The sequence below is a fragment of the Lepidochelys olivacea genome (genome assembly GCF_965140295.1).
Source record: "Lepidochelys olivacea isolate rLepOli2 genome assembly, chromosome: 20".
Classification (NCBI taxonomy): domain Eukaryota; kingdom Metazoa; phylum Chordata; order Testudines; family Cheloniidae; genus Lepidochelys; species Lepidochelys olivacea.
The window spans coordinates 13,299,972-13,311,174 of record NC_140430.1 but is presented as its reverse complement, the minus strand read 5'-3'; the positions used below and the strand labels follow the sequence as shown (position 1 = coordinate 13,311,174).

The following is an 11,203-nucleotide window of genomic DNA, read 5'->3' as shown; positions in this document are numbered from 1 at the left end:
GGTGCTATGAGGTGGAATTCATACATGTTTGTAGAGCATTCTGAGATGCTCAGACTGAAAGCACTATGGAAATGCAAATTATTATCAGCTGTATTCAACATTGGTGGGCATGTTGGAAATGGATAGGTGAAGAACATCAGCAGGACTCTCTGCAAAGCCTGGCATAATTAATGCTATTCTGTTTCTTTCCCTAGTGCAACTCCCTACACCCCAGGGGCTGCTGGCGCGACTCCTGGTGAGTAGACCATGAGAATAGGTTTTCTGTGGAATGGGACAGTTAACTATACAAATTGGTTTTGTAGCTAGATGCTTGACTTAGGCTGAGGAATGTGTATGACTGGGTCTCTCTCTCTCTCCGGCCTCTCCTGAGACACACTGTCCTGCATCCTCCTACTAGCTAGAATGCTTTCTTCTTCAGGAAGGCACTGCAGTAGAAGCAACAACTCTCTTGGATTGTCTCCACAATGAGTCTCTGAACTATTCCCTCCCTCAGGAACAAACTGGTATTGTGCTGACAAAACTTAGCCTGTTCTTTCTCTCTCATTGACAGGTAGTAGCCTCATCCCCTTATGAAAGAGAAGGACACGGATGTGCTGCCTTGCAGTTACTAAAGGCCCTGCACCAAACTGTCCATGCAGCAGTGGGTCAGATGTGGGTAGTAAAGATCCCATCTCTGCTGCAGTACATTGAAGGTAAAGTGTTAGTTAGGAGGAGTGTGGTCCATGGAGAATAGAAGGGAAGCCAGAAAATGCAGCTTCGTATTGACGTGTGTTGTGCCATTCCTGTTGCAGTACGTGGGAACAGTGGGGAATTGAAATGGGGCTTCTAGGCCCACACTTTTCCTTCCTCTGGATAACTGTGAACCACTGAGGCCAATTCAAACAGGGCAGAATCAGGCCAGGAAGGTTTCAGCTGAATGGAAATGTCACAGCACTTTCCCCCACACCTTTGCTAGGTTATTTTTTGGGAAGGTCAATACGCATGAAGCTGGAGGTTAGTGAAAGATTTTGGGGTTACATATAGAGTCTGATTTTGCAAACGGACTTTTTCTGAAAATTAAACCCCACGTTTACTTTCAAGGGGGATTCAATTAAAAAACCCATAAGAAACCTGTGCCATAAAAGCTAGGTTGGCCAAGTGGGTGCCCTAGGGAGAATCTAGGTATTGTGGGCCTAATAATGTCTTTCACCAATTTTACAGTGGTATGACTCTATTGACCTCCATGGAAAAAACCCTTCAGTCAGCGCAGGCTGCGTCTACACGATGGCGTTATGCCAGCAGAGCTCCAGTGACGTAGCTGCACCTGTCTAGTCTCTGGGGAGCAGGACAGACCCTAGGTGCAGCACAAGCCCGCTATGTTTCTCATGAACGTCGAACCCCCCAATGGACAAGCGGGTTTGATATTCCAAAAAAGATTTTAAAAAATGAGCTGTATCTTCCCTCCTTGCTGCGGCTGTACAGAGTCCCCAGCACTACACTGTGCCGCCATTAAAGAAGGCTAGGTTAGAGCTGGACACTCAGAAACAGGGCCAGATTCTCAGCTGATGTAAATCAGTATAATTCCATTGACTTCAGTGAAGCTACACCGATTTACATCCAGTTCGGATCAAGTCCAGAATCTCTGATTCTGCAGGAAAAGTTTGTATTCCTACTAAACCCAGTCTTCTGATGTGCTGAAGAGTTTTGTGAGGTGCTCAGCACCCTCAGCTCCCATTCAAGTCAAGAGGAATTGGGAGTGCTCAGCATCTCACTCCTGGTGGGTTGACGGACCCTGAATAAAAATGCCAGCAGGGTACGTAACATCTGACGAAGTGAGCTGTAGCTCACGAAAGCTTACGCTCCAATAAATTTCTTAGTCTCTAAGGTGCCACAAGTCCTCCTTTTCTTTTTGTGGATACAGGCTGAGACGGCTGCTACTCTGAAACAGGACATTTTCTGTTGGTCCAACAAAGAACGTTGGCGCAGGTCCCTGTGACGGCGCAACGACTCACCCCTGCAGCGCCTCCTGCTGGCCATCTGGGAATTAGCTCTTTCCAGCACAGAGCACCCTCTGCAGGCCCGTGTCCTTCTCAGACCCCGGTGCCCTTTTTACCCAGGGTGCTGCACCCTGGCAGTACCCCCTCAGTCTCTATGGGTCTCCCTTCTCTGGGGAACGCCCAACCCTCTAATCCCCACCTTGCCTCAGTCTGGGCTACTGCGCATCATCATTATCAAGCCCCTGCACCTTGGGGCAGATTGCAGTGTAAGAGCCAGTCACCACAGGCAAGGGGGTTTGGGTCTGCTGCCTTTCCCTGCAACCCAGTACCCCTATGGGCTTTGGACCAGGCCCGATAGCCTGGGGAGTTGCCAGCCTAGAGCTTCCCTGCTCCTCTGGCCTTTCCCCAGCCCAGCCCACCCTCATTCCCAGTACCCTTTCTGCAGGCAGGCCCTACTCCCTTCAAAACTAGAGAGAAAGACCTTCTCCTACTGGCCCACGGCCCTCTTATAAGGGCCAGCTGGGCCCTGATTACCCTGGCTACAGCTATAGCTGCTTTCCCTGTCAGCCCAGCTCTTGTTAATCCCTTTCATAGATTCATAGATATCAAGGTCAGAAGGGACCATTATAATCATCTAGTCTGACCTCCTGCACAATGCAGGCCACAGAATCTCACCCACCCACTCCTGCGAAAAACCTCTCACCTCTTTCCCTCCTACAGCCCTCGCCCAGGGCTGTTTTAAGCCCCTCAGGACAGGAGCAGGGTGACTCTCCCAGAACCCAATAGGTACAGTCCCATTTCGCCTTGAAAGCCCAGGTATGTTACAGCTTGGCAGACCAGGAGTTTTAGAAGGACTGATTGCAAAGGAGATACCTGGGATGACTCTTCTTGCTAATCTAGGTGACATTATTGTTTTGCCTCCTGCTTTATAGGAAACACAGAGAATTCCCTGGACCATGCACAGTGGGAGCACATGCTGCTTCAGGTAGAGGATGGCTTTCAGATGTATTGTCACAGTCCTCTCTTCCCCCTCCAAATATATCAGCTGGGGAAAAAAATAATGATAAATTATTCATTATAAGCAGAGCTGGTCAAACCATTTCATTTGCAACTTTTGTTCAATTAAAAATGGCCTTTTTATTTTCATGGGACATTTTCAAATTTTTCAGGGTTCTTTTTTTTTTTTTTTTTAAACACACACACAAAAAAAACCCAAAACAAAATAACCCCAACCCAAATAGAAAATGTTTAGTTTTTTGAAACTGAAGCTGATTTTTTTTCCAGTTGCCTTGCTGTTTGTCTCCTTCTCCCCCTCACACCCCCCCCCCCGCTTTTCAATCACAAAGTGGAAGAGGGGGAAAAAAGCACGGGGATGAGGGATAAAGGGAAGGAAATGGGGAAAACAAAGAATTGAATAATGGTCATTTTTGATTTTGAAAAGCAAAATATTTTTGTGTTTTCACTTTTCATTTGTATGTTGAAAAATCAAGAAAACAAAAAAAATCCCACTTGTTTTGTGAAATGGCCTTACTATTGTTCAACCAGCTCTAGTTATAAATCCCTCTGTGTTACCCCTGGGAACAACACAAAACTTAACCAGAAACCCAGCATGCTAATGGTGCTAATGCATCACTGGGGGACGTCTAAAGGATTTTTTTTTTCTATTTGCCACTCAAAAGAAAACTTGCTCTGAGAAACCCAAAGAGGAAAAGAGACAAGACAAGGTTTGGTGTCTGTATCTCATGGAGAAGTCTTTGTGGTCAGAAAGAGCTCTTTACAGCCTCATGTAAATCCAGACAAGGAAGATTTTTATGGCGAGGGCTGAAAATGAAAGGAAAGGACCTAGTGACAAAGAAGCCCCAGAAGGTTTGGAGTTCCATTTGGGGTTGGATTACACTCTAAAATTTCCCATTCCAGATCCAGCCTCATTTGAAATTCTTTGGGCTCCAAAATCAACTAAGATTAGGTTCTCTTGTGAGGTTTCTGATATTTCCTGGCTGCTGTTCAAAAGTCGGGCCTGAAACAGCAAAGTGCTGAGAGTTACTAACCTCTGGCTGACTTCAATGGGAGTTGAGGGTGTGACCCCGGGTCCTTTGGGTACCCACTGGCAGAGGCCACAGGAGTGCATAGGGTTCCCAGGATTCCCTGGATCTGATCTCTATATCATCAAAGGGTGTCATGTAAAGCCTTTCCTGGATGCCTGTGCCACACTGCATAATCCTCATAATCATTGCACAGTGACTGGATGGATAATATCTAAGGCGTTATGGTTGTCTACTGAAATTGATGCTTTGAAGGTCTGTGCGTTGGGGCAGGTCACCAGAAGGTGATAAAGAAGTTTCTTTCAGGCAGAAGATGCTTAGCTGCTTGAATGGCTGTATGTAGACTGAGTAATTATTCACAGTGAATGCTAATCAATAGAGCAAAATTCTAATCAAGTGATTGCAAAGTCTCCAGAGGAGATTCGAGACAAGAAAAACAAACAAACAATAGCGGGTACCCTGTTTACAAGCAGACAATGGATGCTTGGAACTATATCTGGAGGTCCAGAGGTATCCTGCACCAGGTATCCTTCACCTATTGGACAAATTGCCAACTGGCTTGTCTTATGAATGGAGGATCACATTTGGTCTGGGTGTTTCCTGCTGGGAGAGAGATTTGGGGGAGCTATCCCTTGTGAGACAGGGGACTGTTTGGTTCTTTAAGTTGAAGCTCTAGAAGTGTGTTAGGATTTTATTTTTATGTAACCATTTGTGTACATTAATTATTCTTGCTGCTTCTCAAATCTCTGATCTTGGTGAATTAAACTCTACTTCTTTTCACTGTCAATGTATCGAAGTGTGTGAAATGGAGCAGTGATGCTGAGGTGAAACTGGTAAGGTGGTGTGTAGCAAACCTCTGAATTCTGTGAGTGTCCAGTGGAACAGGGGCTGGACATTCTGGGGATGTCCAGAGGACTAGCGGTTGGAGTGTACTGATTGCTTATCTGTGGAAGGACAGTGGATCCTGGACGGGGTGAGAAGGGTGTGCTTGTGTTTCCTGTGACTGGCAGAGTCAGGAGCTGACACTTGGCAGGTACAGAGAAGGCTTCCTCATGCTAAGGGCAGGTGGTAGTGAGGTCCCTCACAACCCTGGGTACCTTGGGAGGTGTCATAAAGGGTCCATAGCACTTCAGAAAAGGTGCCTGGTCCTTCGTAGTCCAGGGCCCTTTGTTCAAAGTTGACTAGAGCCATCGTCCCGGAAAATCACTCCTCGATGGTCAGATGTCTTGGCTCCATCTCATTCTCCAATTCACTGTCCATCTGGGTTTGGGGACTGAGAGGAATCCTCAGGCAAAGGTTCAAGAACAAGAGGCAGAGGAAGTCTGGGTTGTCAATGTTTATAGTTCTCAATAGGGAAATAATCTTCCCAGGACACCTGAATATTGGAAAGTTTACAACAGAACAAGGAAGCAAAAACCAACCAACCAAACAAAACCCCAAACCCCACAACAGCCCCCACATTCTTGCAATTAACCATCTGCTTTAACTCTGGTTTTACACGCAGTTCCTAAGAACATCTCTGGAGATGATAGACGACAGTGCCTGGAGCAGCCAGATATCCCTTGAGTTGAGCTGGCAGATGGCCGGCTATGCCAGCCCCTCCAAAGAGAAGGTTTGTTCTCTGTTAAGGTTTAGTTTCTAGTTACTTTCCCCTGAAATTCTGATTGGAGGGCTGCATAAGGCTTCTCTCAAGGTTTCATTATTTGATATTTTATTCTGCGTATAAAATTTGTTTGTACTTATTCCCTGCTCTCTTGCCCCCCTGCCCTTCCAATATTTGCTTGGACAGGCTGCTTGTCTGTACTGTATTGTTGGTTCTCTGGCTGGGCTAGACGATGGGATGTTTCTGCAGCATGGGTGCTTGGACTTGGCTGTCTTGTTCCTTCCTGAGTGTTGCTGAGCTGGGTCTGTACTGACAGGCACGTTGTGTTTCTGATATCCCAGGGCTGGTCTCTTTCTTTCAGAGTTTCCTGTATAAGGCGCTAGGAACGTCCTTAGCAGCTTGTCAGGACCTGGTCCATGTTAAATCACAGATTCATACACTTCTGACGACAGCAGATTATATGGAAGCCCCTGAGAGACAGGTGAGGCCTCTGTCCCTCTCCCCATTTTACCAAGTAATCCCTGAATGCTCCCTGTGGGGCTCAGCTCTGAGTTGGCCTGGGACAGATGCCATTTTGCTTCCTATCCTCTTGATTGCTATTTCACTCAGCGCCCGCTCCCCATGTGTCTCAGGCCTGATTGGCACTTTACACCACTTTGGGTGAAAGGAATGGACTCGTGGGCTCTATCAGACACCTGGTTCGATCCTAACCTGTATTTCTCTTGGGTGACAGGGAGTCGTTTCCATCCTCGCAGTCTGTGCTGCGAGCCACTTGGACCTCACCTTGAAGGCACTTCAGGAGTTTGGGGCTGCAATGAGCCAGGTTAAGATTTCTGGGTTCGTCAGCCGCCTGAAGGTAAAGGAGCCAGGGGGTTCTCTCAAACTTCCTCTCCCTCTAAAGCAGGGGCAGCAGCCCCACGGTAGTGTCTGCTCCGGTCAGCTAGCATTGTCCCCCAGTGTATGCGTTCCACGTGATGCCTGCCGTTAAGCAGACAGGAGCACGATGTGGAGCTGGGGTTCTCTCAAATGATTTTTACCGTCTGATGTCTCATGGCTTGAGCGCCCCTCCCATGCACAATGTGTGGGAACTACATCAGTTGCTTGCATGGAAAAGCATTGAAGGTATTTTTAGCTGTTTTTTATTCCAGGTTAGTAGCTGGAAATGAGGAGGTGTTGCAAGCAACATGTGGCTAACCAACCCGCTTTAGGTAGACCACCAGTGGTCTACGGATGACAATTAGGGAACCTCTGATTTAGAGCAGTGGTTCTCAACCTTTCCAGATCAGTGTCCCCCTTTCAGGAGTCTGATTTGTCTTGTGTCCCCCAAATTTCACCTCACTTAAAAACTACTTGCTTACAAAATCAGGCATAAAATTATAAAAGGGTCCTAGCACATTATTCCTGAAAAAAAGACTGCTTATTTTCCCATTTTTGCCCTAGAATTAGAAAATACATCAACTGGAATCTAAATATTGTACCTGCATTTCAGTGGGCAGTATATAGAGTAGTCTAAAGAAGCCATTGTATGAAATTTGAGTTAGTAACTTTGCAAGTGCTTTCTTTGTTGTCTGCTGTAAAACTAGGCAAATATCTAGATGAGTTGATATACCCCCTGGAAGACCCCTGCAGACCCTCAGGGGTACAGAAGTCCCCCTGGTTGAACACCACTGATCTAGAGGATAGGGCAGGAGACTAGGCCTCTGGGCTCCCATTGCTGGCTCTGCCATTTACTCACTGTGCAGCCTTAGGCAAGACATTTAGCGCCTGATCTTGTACCCACCAGTGTCAATGACTAAGCTCCCGTGTACTCCACTGCTGTCGGTTCAGCCTTTTTTGGCTCTCTGGGCCAGAGTTACCCAGTGGGAATGATGGCGATGGGGCGGCGAGTTCTATGGGCTCATGGTGCCCGGGCTCCAGCAGTATTCAAGGCTCGGGGGCCCGGCTCCACCAATGTTTGATTCATTCCAAGGCCAAATGAATCAGAAGAACTTGTCTCTAGTGATGTTTCCTATTGTCTAGGATTACCACCATGGGACAAGAGGCAAGACTCGCCGCACCCTGATGCTGACATACAGCAACGTGGCTGTCCATGCTCCAAAAGAGCAGCTTCTCTCCCGAGTAGAGGCAGACATCACAAGGAACATCATTCACCATTACAGAACCAGTTGTCAGGTAAGAGCCTTTGCATGACAACTGTGAGGGGCATTACCCTGAAGTTATAGAATTGCCTCTGAGTTTATAGAGAGAGGGCTTGTATTTTCTAAAACTCTCCTTTGAGCAATAATTTGTCATATAACTGAAATTTAAAACTGTAATGGATGGAGCGTGAGCTGTCACATGTTGTATCACTTTTGTTGCTCTTCTTTGTGTTTTCTCTAGTTTTTCTATAGTCTTCTGAAATTCTGTCGAGCACAGCTGCACAGTAATTCACATGGAGTCACACTCAGGCTATTCAGAATAACACTCTAACTCCCCTAATATGTATGTGTATCTAGCTCTATCTTTTTCTAGCCAAGAGAGAATGGTGCTAACTTGTATTTAGTTTCTTTGCTGTCACTCTGTTTCTTGGACTCACTACTTCCCTTCCCTCTTCTCTGTCGTCTTGTTTGTCTGTGTGCTCGTTATTTCTGTTCCCTAGGTGTCTGACTGCTGGTACTGACTCTCCTCTCAGTGCAACCTCGCCACGTCACTTTGCCATTCAATTCTGCCCTGTCTAAGTGAGAATCTCATTTAGCCTTTGTCAAAAAAGTTGATCACAGTTGAACCAAACGGATATCTTCCAGAAGTTCACAAATGCAAATATTCCATAGGATGGCCCCTGATCTTGACCTCTGCAAAACACCCCCTCTGGATACATTTCCTGCCTTTTGGAAGATTTAACAATCATGATTTCTCTCTGCTCCATATTCACCAGCCAGGCCATTTTGAGGATGTGTGTTATGTGGGACTATAGACATTGCTAATAGCTGTTTTGCATTTTGTTTTTCAGGTGCTGGGCATTGCTCTTACAAACAAGGTAAATTCTAAATAATCTGCCCTCAGCTCTTCCCTTTTCTATCCACAAGTTGCTTGTTTAAATTGCACAGAGCTTGATTTCCTTGCCACATCAAGCAGGAGTCCTGGCTGCTCTGGTGTAAGTGGCCCTGGATTTCTTTCATGAACCTGGCTTTTCTCTTTTTCTGAGGTGGGTGCAGAGCCAGGGTCCTCTGCCTTCTGGGGTCTGTGGACACCTCTCTCCTCTCCTGTGGCTAGATTTAATTCCTGATCTTTATCTTCTGGACTCTGGTTCTTCTCTCCGTTTCTCATCCACATCCTCTTGTTTCTCCTTCTGGATTATGTAGGACATGCACCTAAAATTAACCCTCATCCAGAATGTCACGGAGATTAGCTGTGCCATTTTGGAGACCAGAGACTCCCAGGAGTTCGAATTCTCTTACAAACTGGAGCTCCTTGGCTACATGCTGGTGAGTGATGAGGAGCTTTGAGGACTGAAGTACAAAGGAGTTTGTTGTAATGTCATCAGACTGGGTTTCCAGGTAGATGTTGTTTTATCCATTGGCTGTGACTCTACCACTGCAGTCTCATGAGCTACCTGCACGGCACCCAGAATGCTGCTGGGTCCACTCTGAGCTTGGCAGAGATGCCGACCTATTGTGGGCTGTAAGTGGCAGGAATGGCTTGTGTCTGGGGAGTTATCTTTCTGTCCTCCGTATAGCCTGCAGATGGCCCTACGGTCCATTTCTGAGGCAGAGAGCCTGCCGAGCACGGTGTCTGTTTATTACAGACCTGGCATATGGCCCTGTTTCAGGGTGTGAGAGGAAAGCCTCTCTGCCTTTCAAATCCATTTCCCATTTTTTTTAATTTCTCTATTCGTGCATTTCAGGACTTCATTAAAAAGGAACCACTCGATTCCCTGGCATCTCCAGTTCGCTACAAGGCAATTCTTGCCATTAGACATCTGAGGTAGGCTATTTTCTGCCATATTTCCTGGCACTGTGACGTCGTCTTTGTTAGTTCATGAGTGCCAGGTTGGGAGCAGTTTGATGCCTGCCGGGTTTGGCTCACATGCTGTTCACCAGCAGAACTTTAGTTCTTGAGGGTTTGAATGTGTCCATTTGGAGGTTTGTGCTTGAAAGACACAAACTTGGAGGTTGTGGGGCATGCAGTCCAATGCAGGAGAGTTCAGATGGGGAGGGAGGTGTCTGGCTTGCTGGCAGGGGGAAGGAAGCTAGTGGGTTTCTCTAAAAAGGGGACTTGAAGCTTTAGCTTTACTTCTCAATGAGCCAATACTTAATAGAGGTGCAAAGAGGTGCTCAGCTGCAAAGTGAAGGCTTGTTTGCATTTGGGGTTTTAGATTGAGACAATCTCCAGTCATTGGACCCATTTCTTTTACTTGGAGCTGGTACTGAGTCTAATGCATGACTTTTCTCTCTCTCTCTTTCTTCTGCCAGCAAACTCAAACCATCTTTGACCTTGAAGGAAAACCGTGAGCTCCTTCACCAGTTTTTCAAAAGTTTGTTTCCCCTCCCTCCCCTGGAGAAGATGATGAAAGAGACAGCAAAGGATGCTCTGCCTATACAGGTACGTGACAACAATTCTCCTCAGGCACCATCCACTGTATTTCTGCCCAGCAGGCACTGGGTGATGGAAGTCACACATGGCCTCCCTGGCAAGGTTATGGTTAGCTTTCCCCAGCCCCCAGTCGTCGTCCCCCCCCCCACACACACACAAATTATCTGTGCTGAGCCTCACTCCTTCTCTTCTGGTTTCAGTCACTGTACGTAGAGTCCTTGGAAGCCCTTGGCAAGCTAATGAAGACTTTGCTGGAGGAAGAACCAACCGCACAATGGTTCCAGGAAATGTTTCAAGTGAGTAGACCATTGAACCATGGTGAAGATTGTTTGTTTGTTTGTTTGTTTGTTGTTCTGTTACTGCAGGGAAGAGTCAGAGATTTAGGGAGTCAAGCTTCAGTTGTGGAGGAATTTTCCACAGTGGAGTGAATTGTCGGGGGGAAAAAGCACCAAATTCTTCCTGGGATAAGCAGGCATGTGCCCCGCTGAAATCCACAGAAGCTATGCCATTTTATGCCAGGGCTGGATTGGGACCAACTTCTTACAATGTAGTTGACACTACTTGGACCGGCAAGAAAATCACCACTGCAGTAGCCAAATCCAAGAGAACCAGTTGAAACTGATCACTTCTTCAAAGAGGAATTCATTCATATTGAGTTAAGCCCTGTGTATGGAAACTCATCCAGAGGAGACTTCCTGTTCCTCAGACATGAACAGAATATCTTGAAGAGCTGGGGAGTTTGATGCACCTTCAGTATAAAAATGAAGTTCTAAAAGGAGCTGGGCTGGGGGGGGGACTTCTCTGCTCTTCTTCAAATTAATAAAAAGAAACGCTCCTCTCTGTCATTTGGCCACTCAACGTGGGAGAAGTTGCCCAGGAAACAACACAGCAGCAGACATCAAACAGCATGCAATGTGGTAGACAGCTCCCATCAGACAGTCTACAGGAGACATCACGTACACAGGCCCAGGTTCATCTCTCATGTAACTCCTTTGTCTTCAATCACTCAG

At 46.6% G+C, this 11,203-nt stretch overlaps 1 long non-coding RNA gene across 1 annotated transcript; it reads left to right on the top strand.

The window, feature by feature from the left end:
- Nucleotides 1-7,706: 7,706 nt before the first annotated feature.
- LOC311510728 lies at nucleotides 7,707-9,086 on the top strand. Its single transcript, XR_014709126.1, has 3 exons — nucleotides 7,707-7,793; nucleotides 8,611-8,637; nucleotides 8,963-9,086. It is a non-coding gene; the product is annotated as an uncharacterized lncRNA (long non-coding RNA).
- Nucleotides 9,087-11,203: the final 2,117 nt, after the last annotated feature.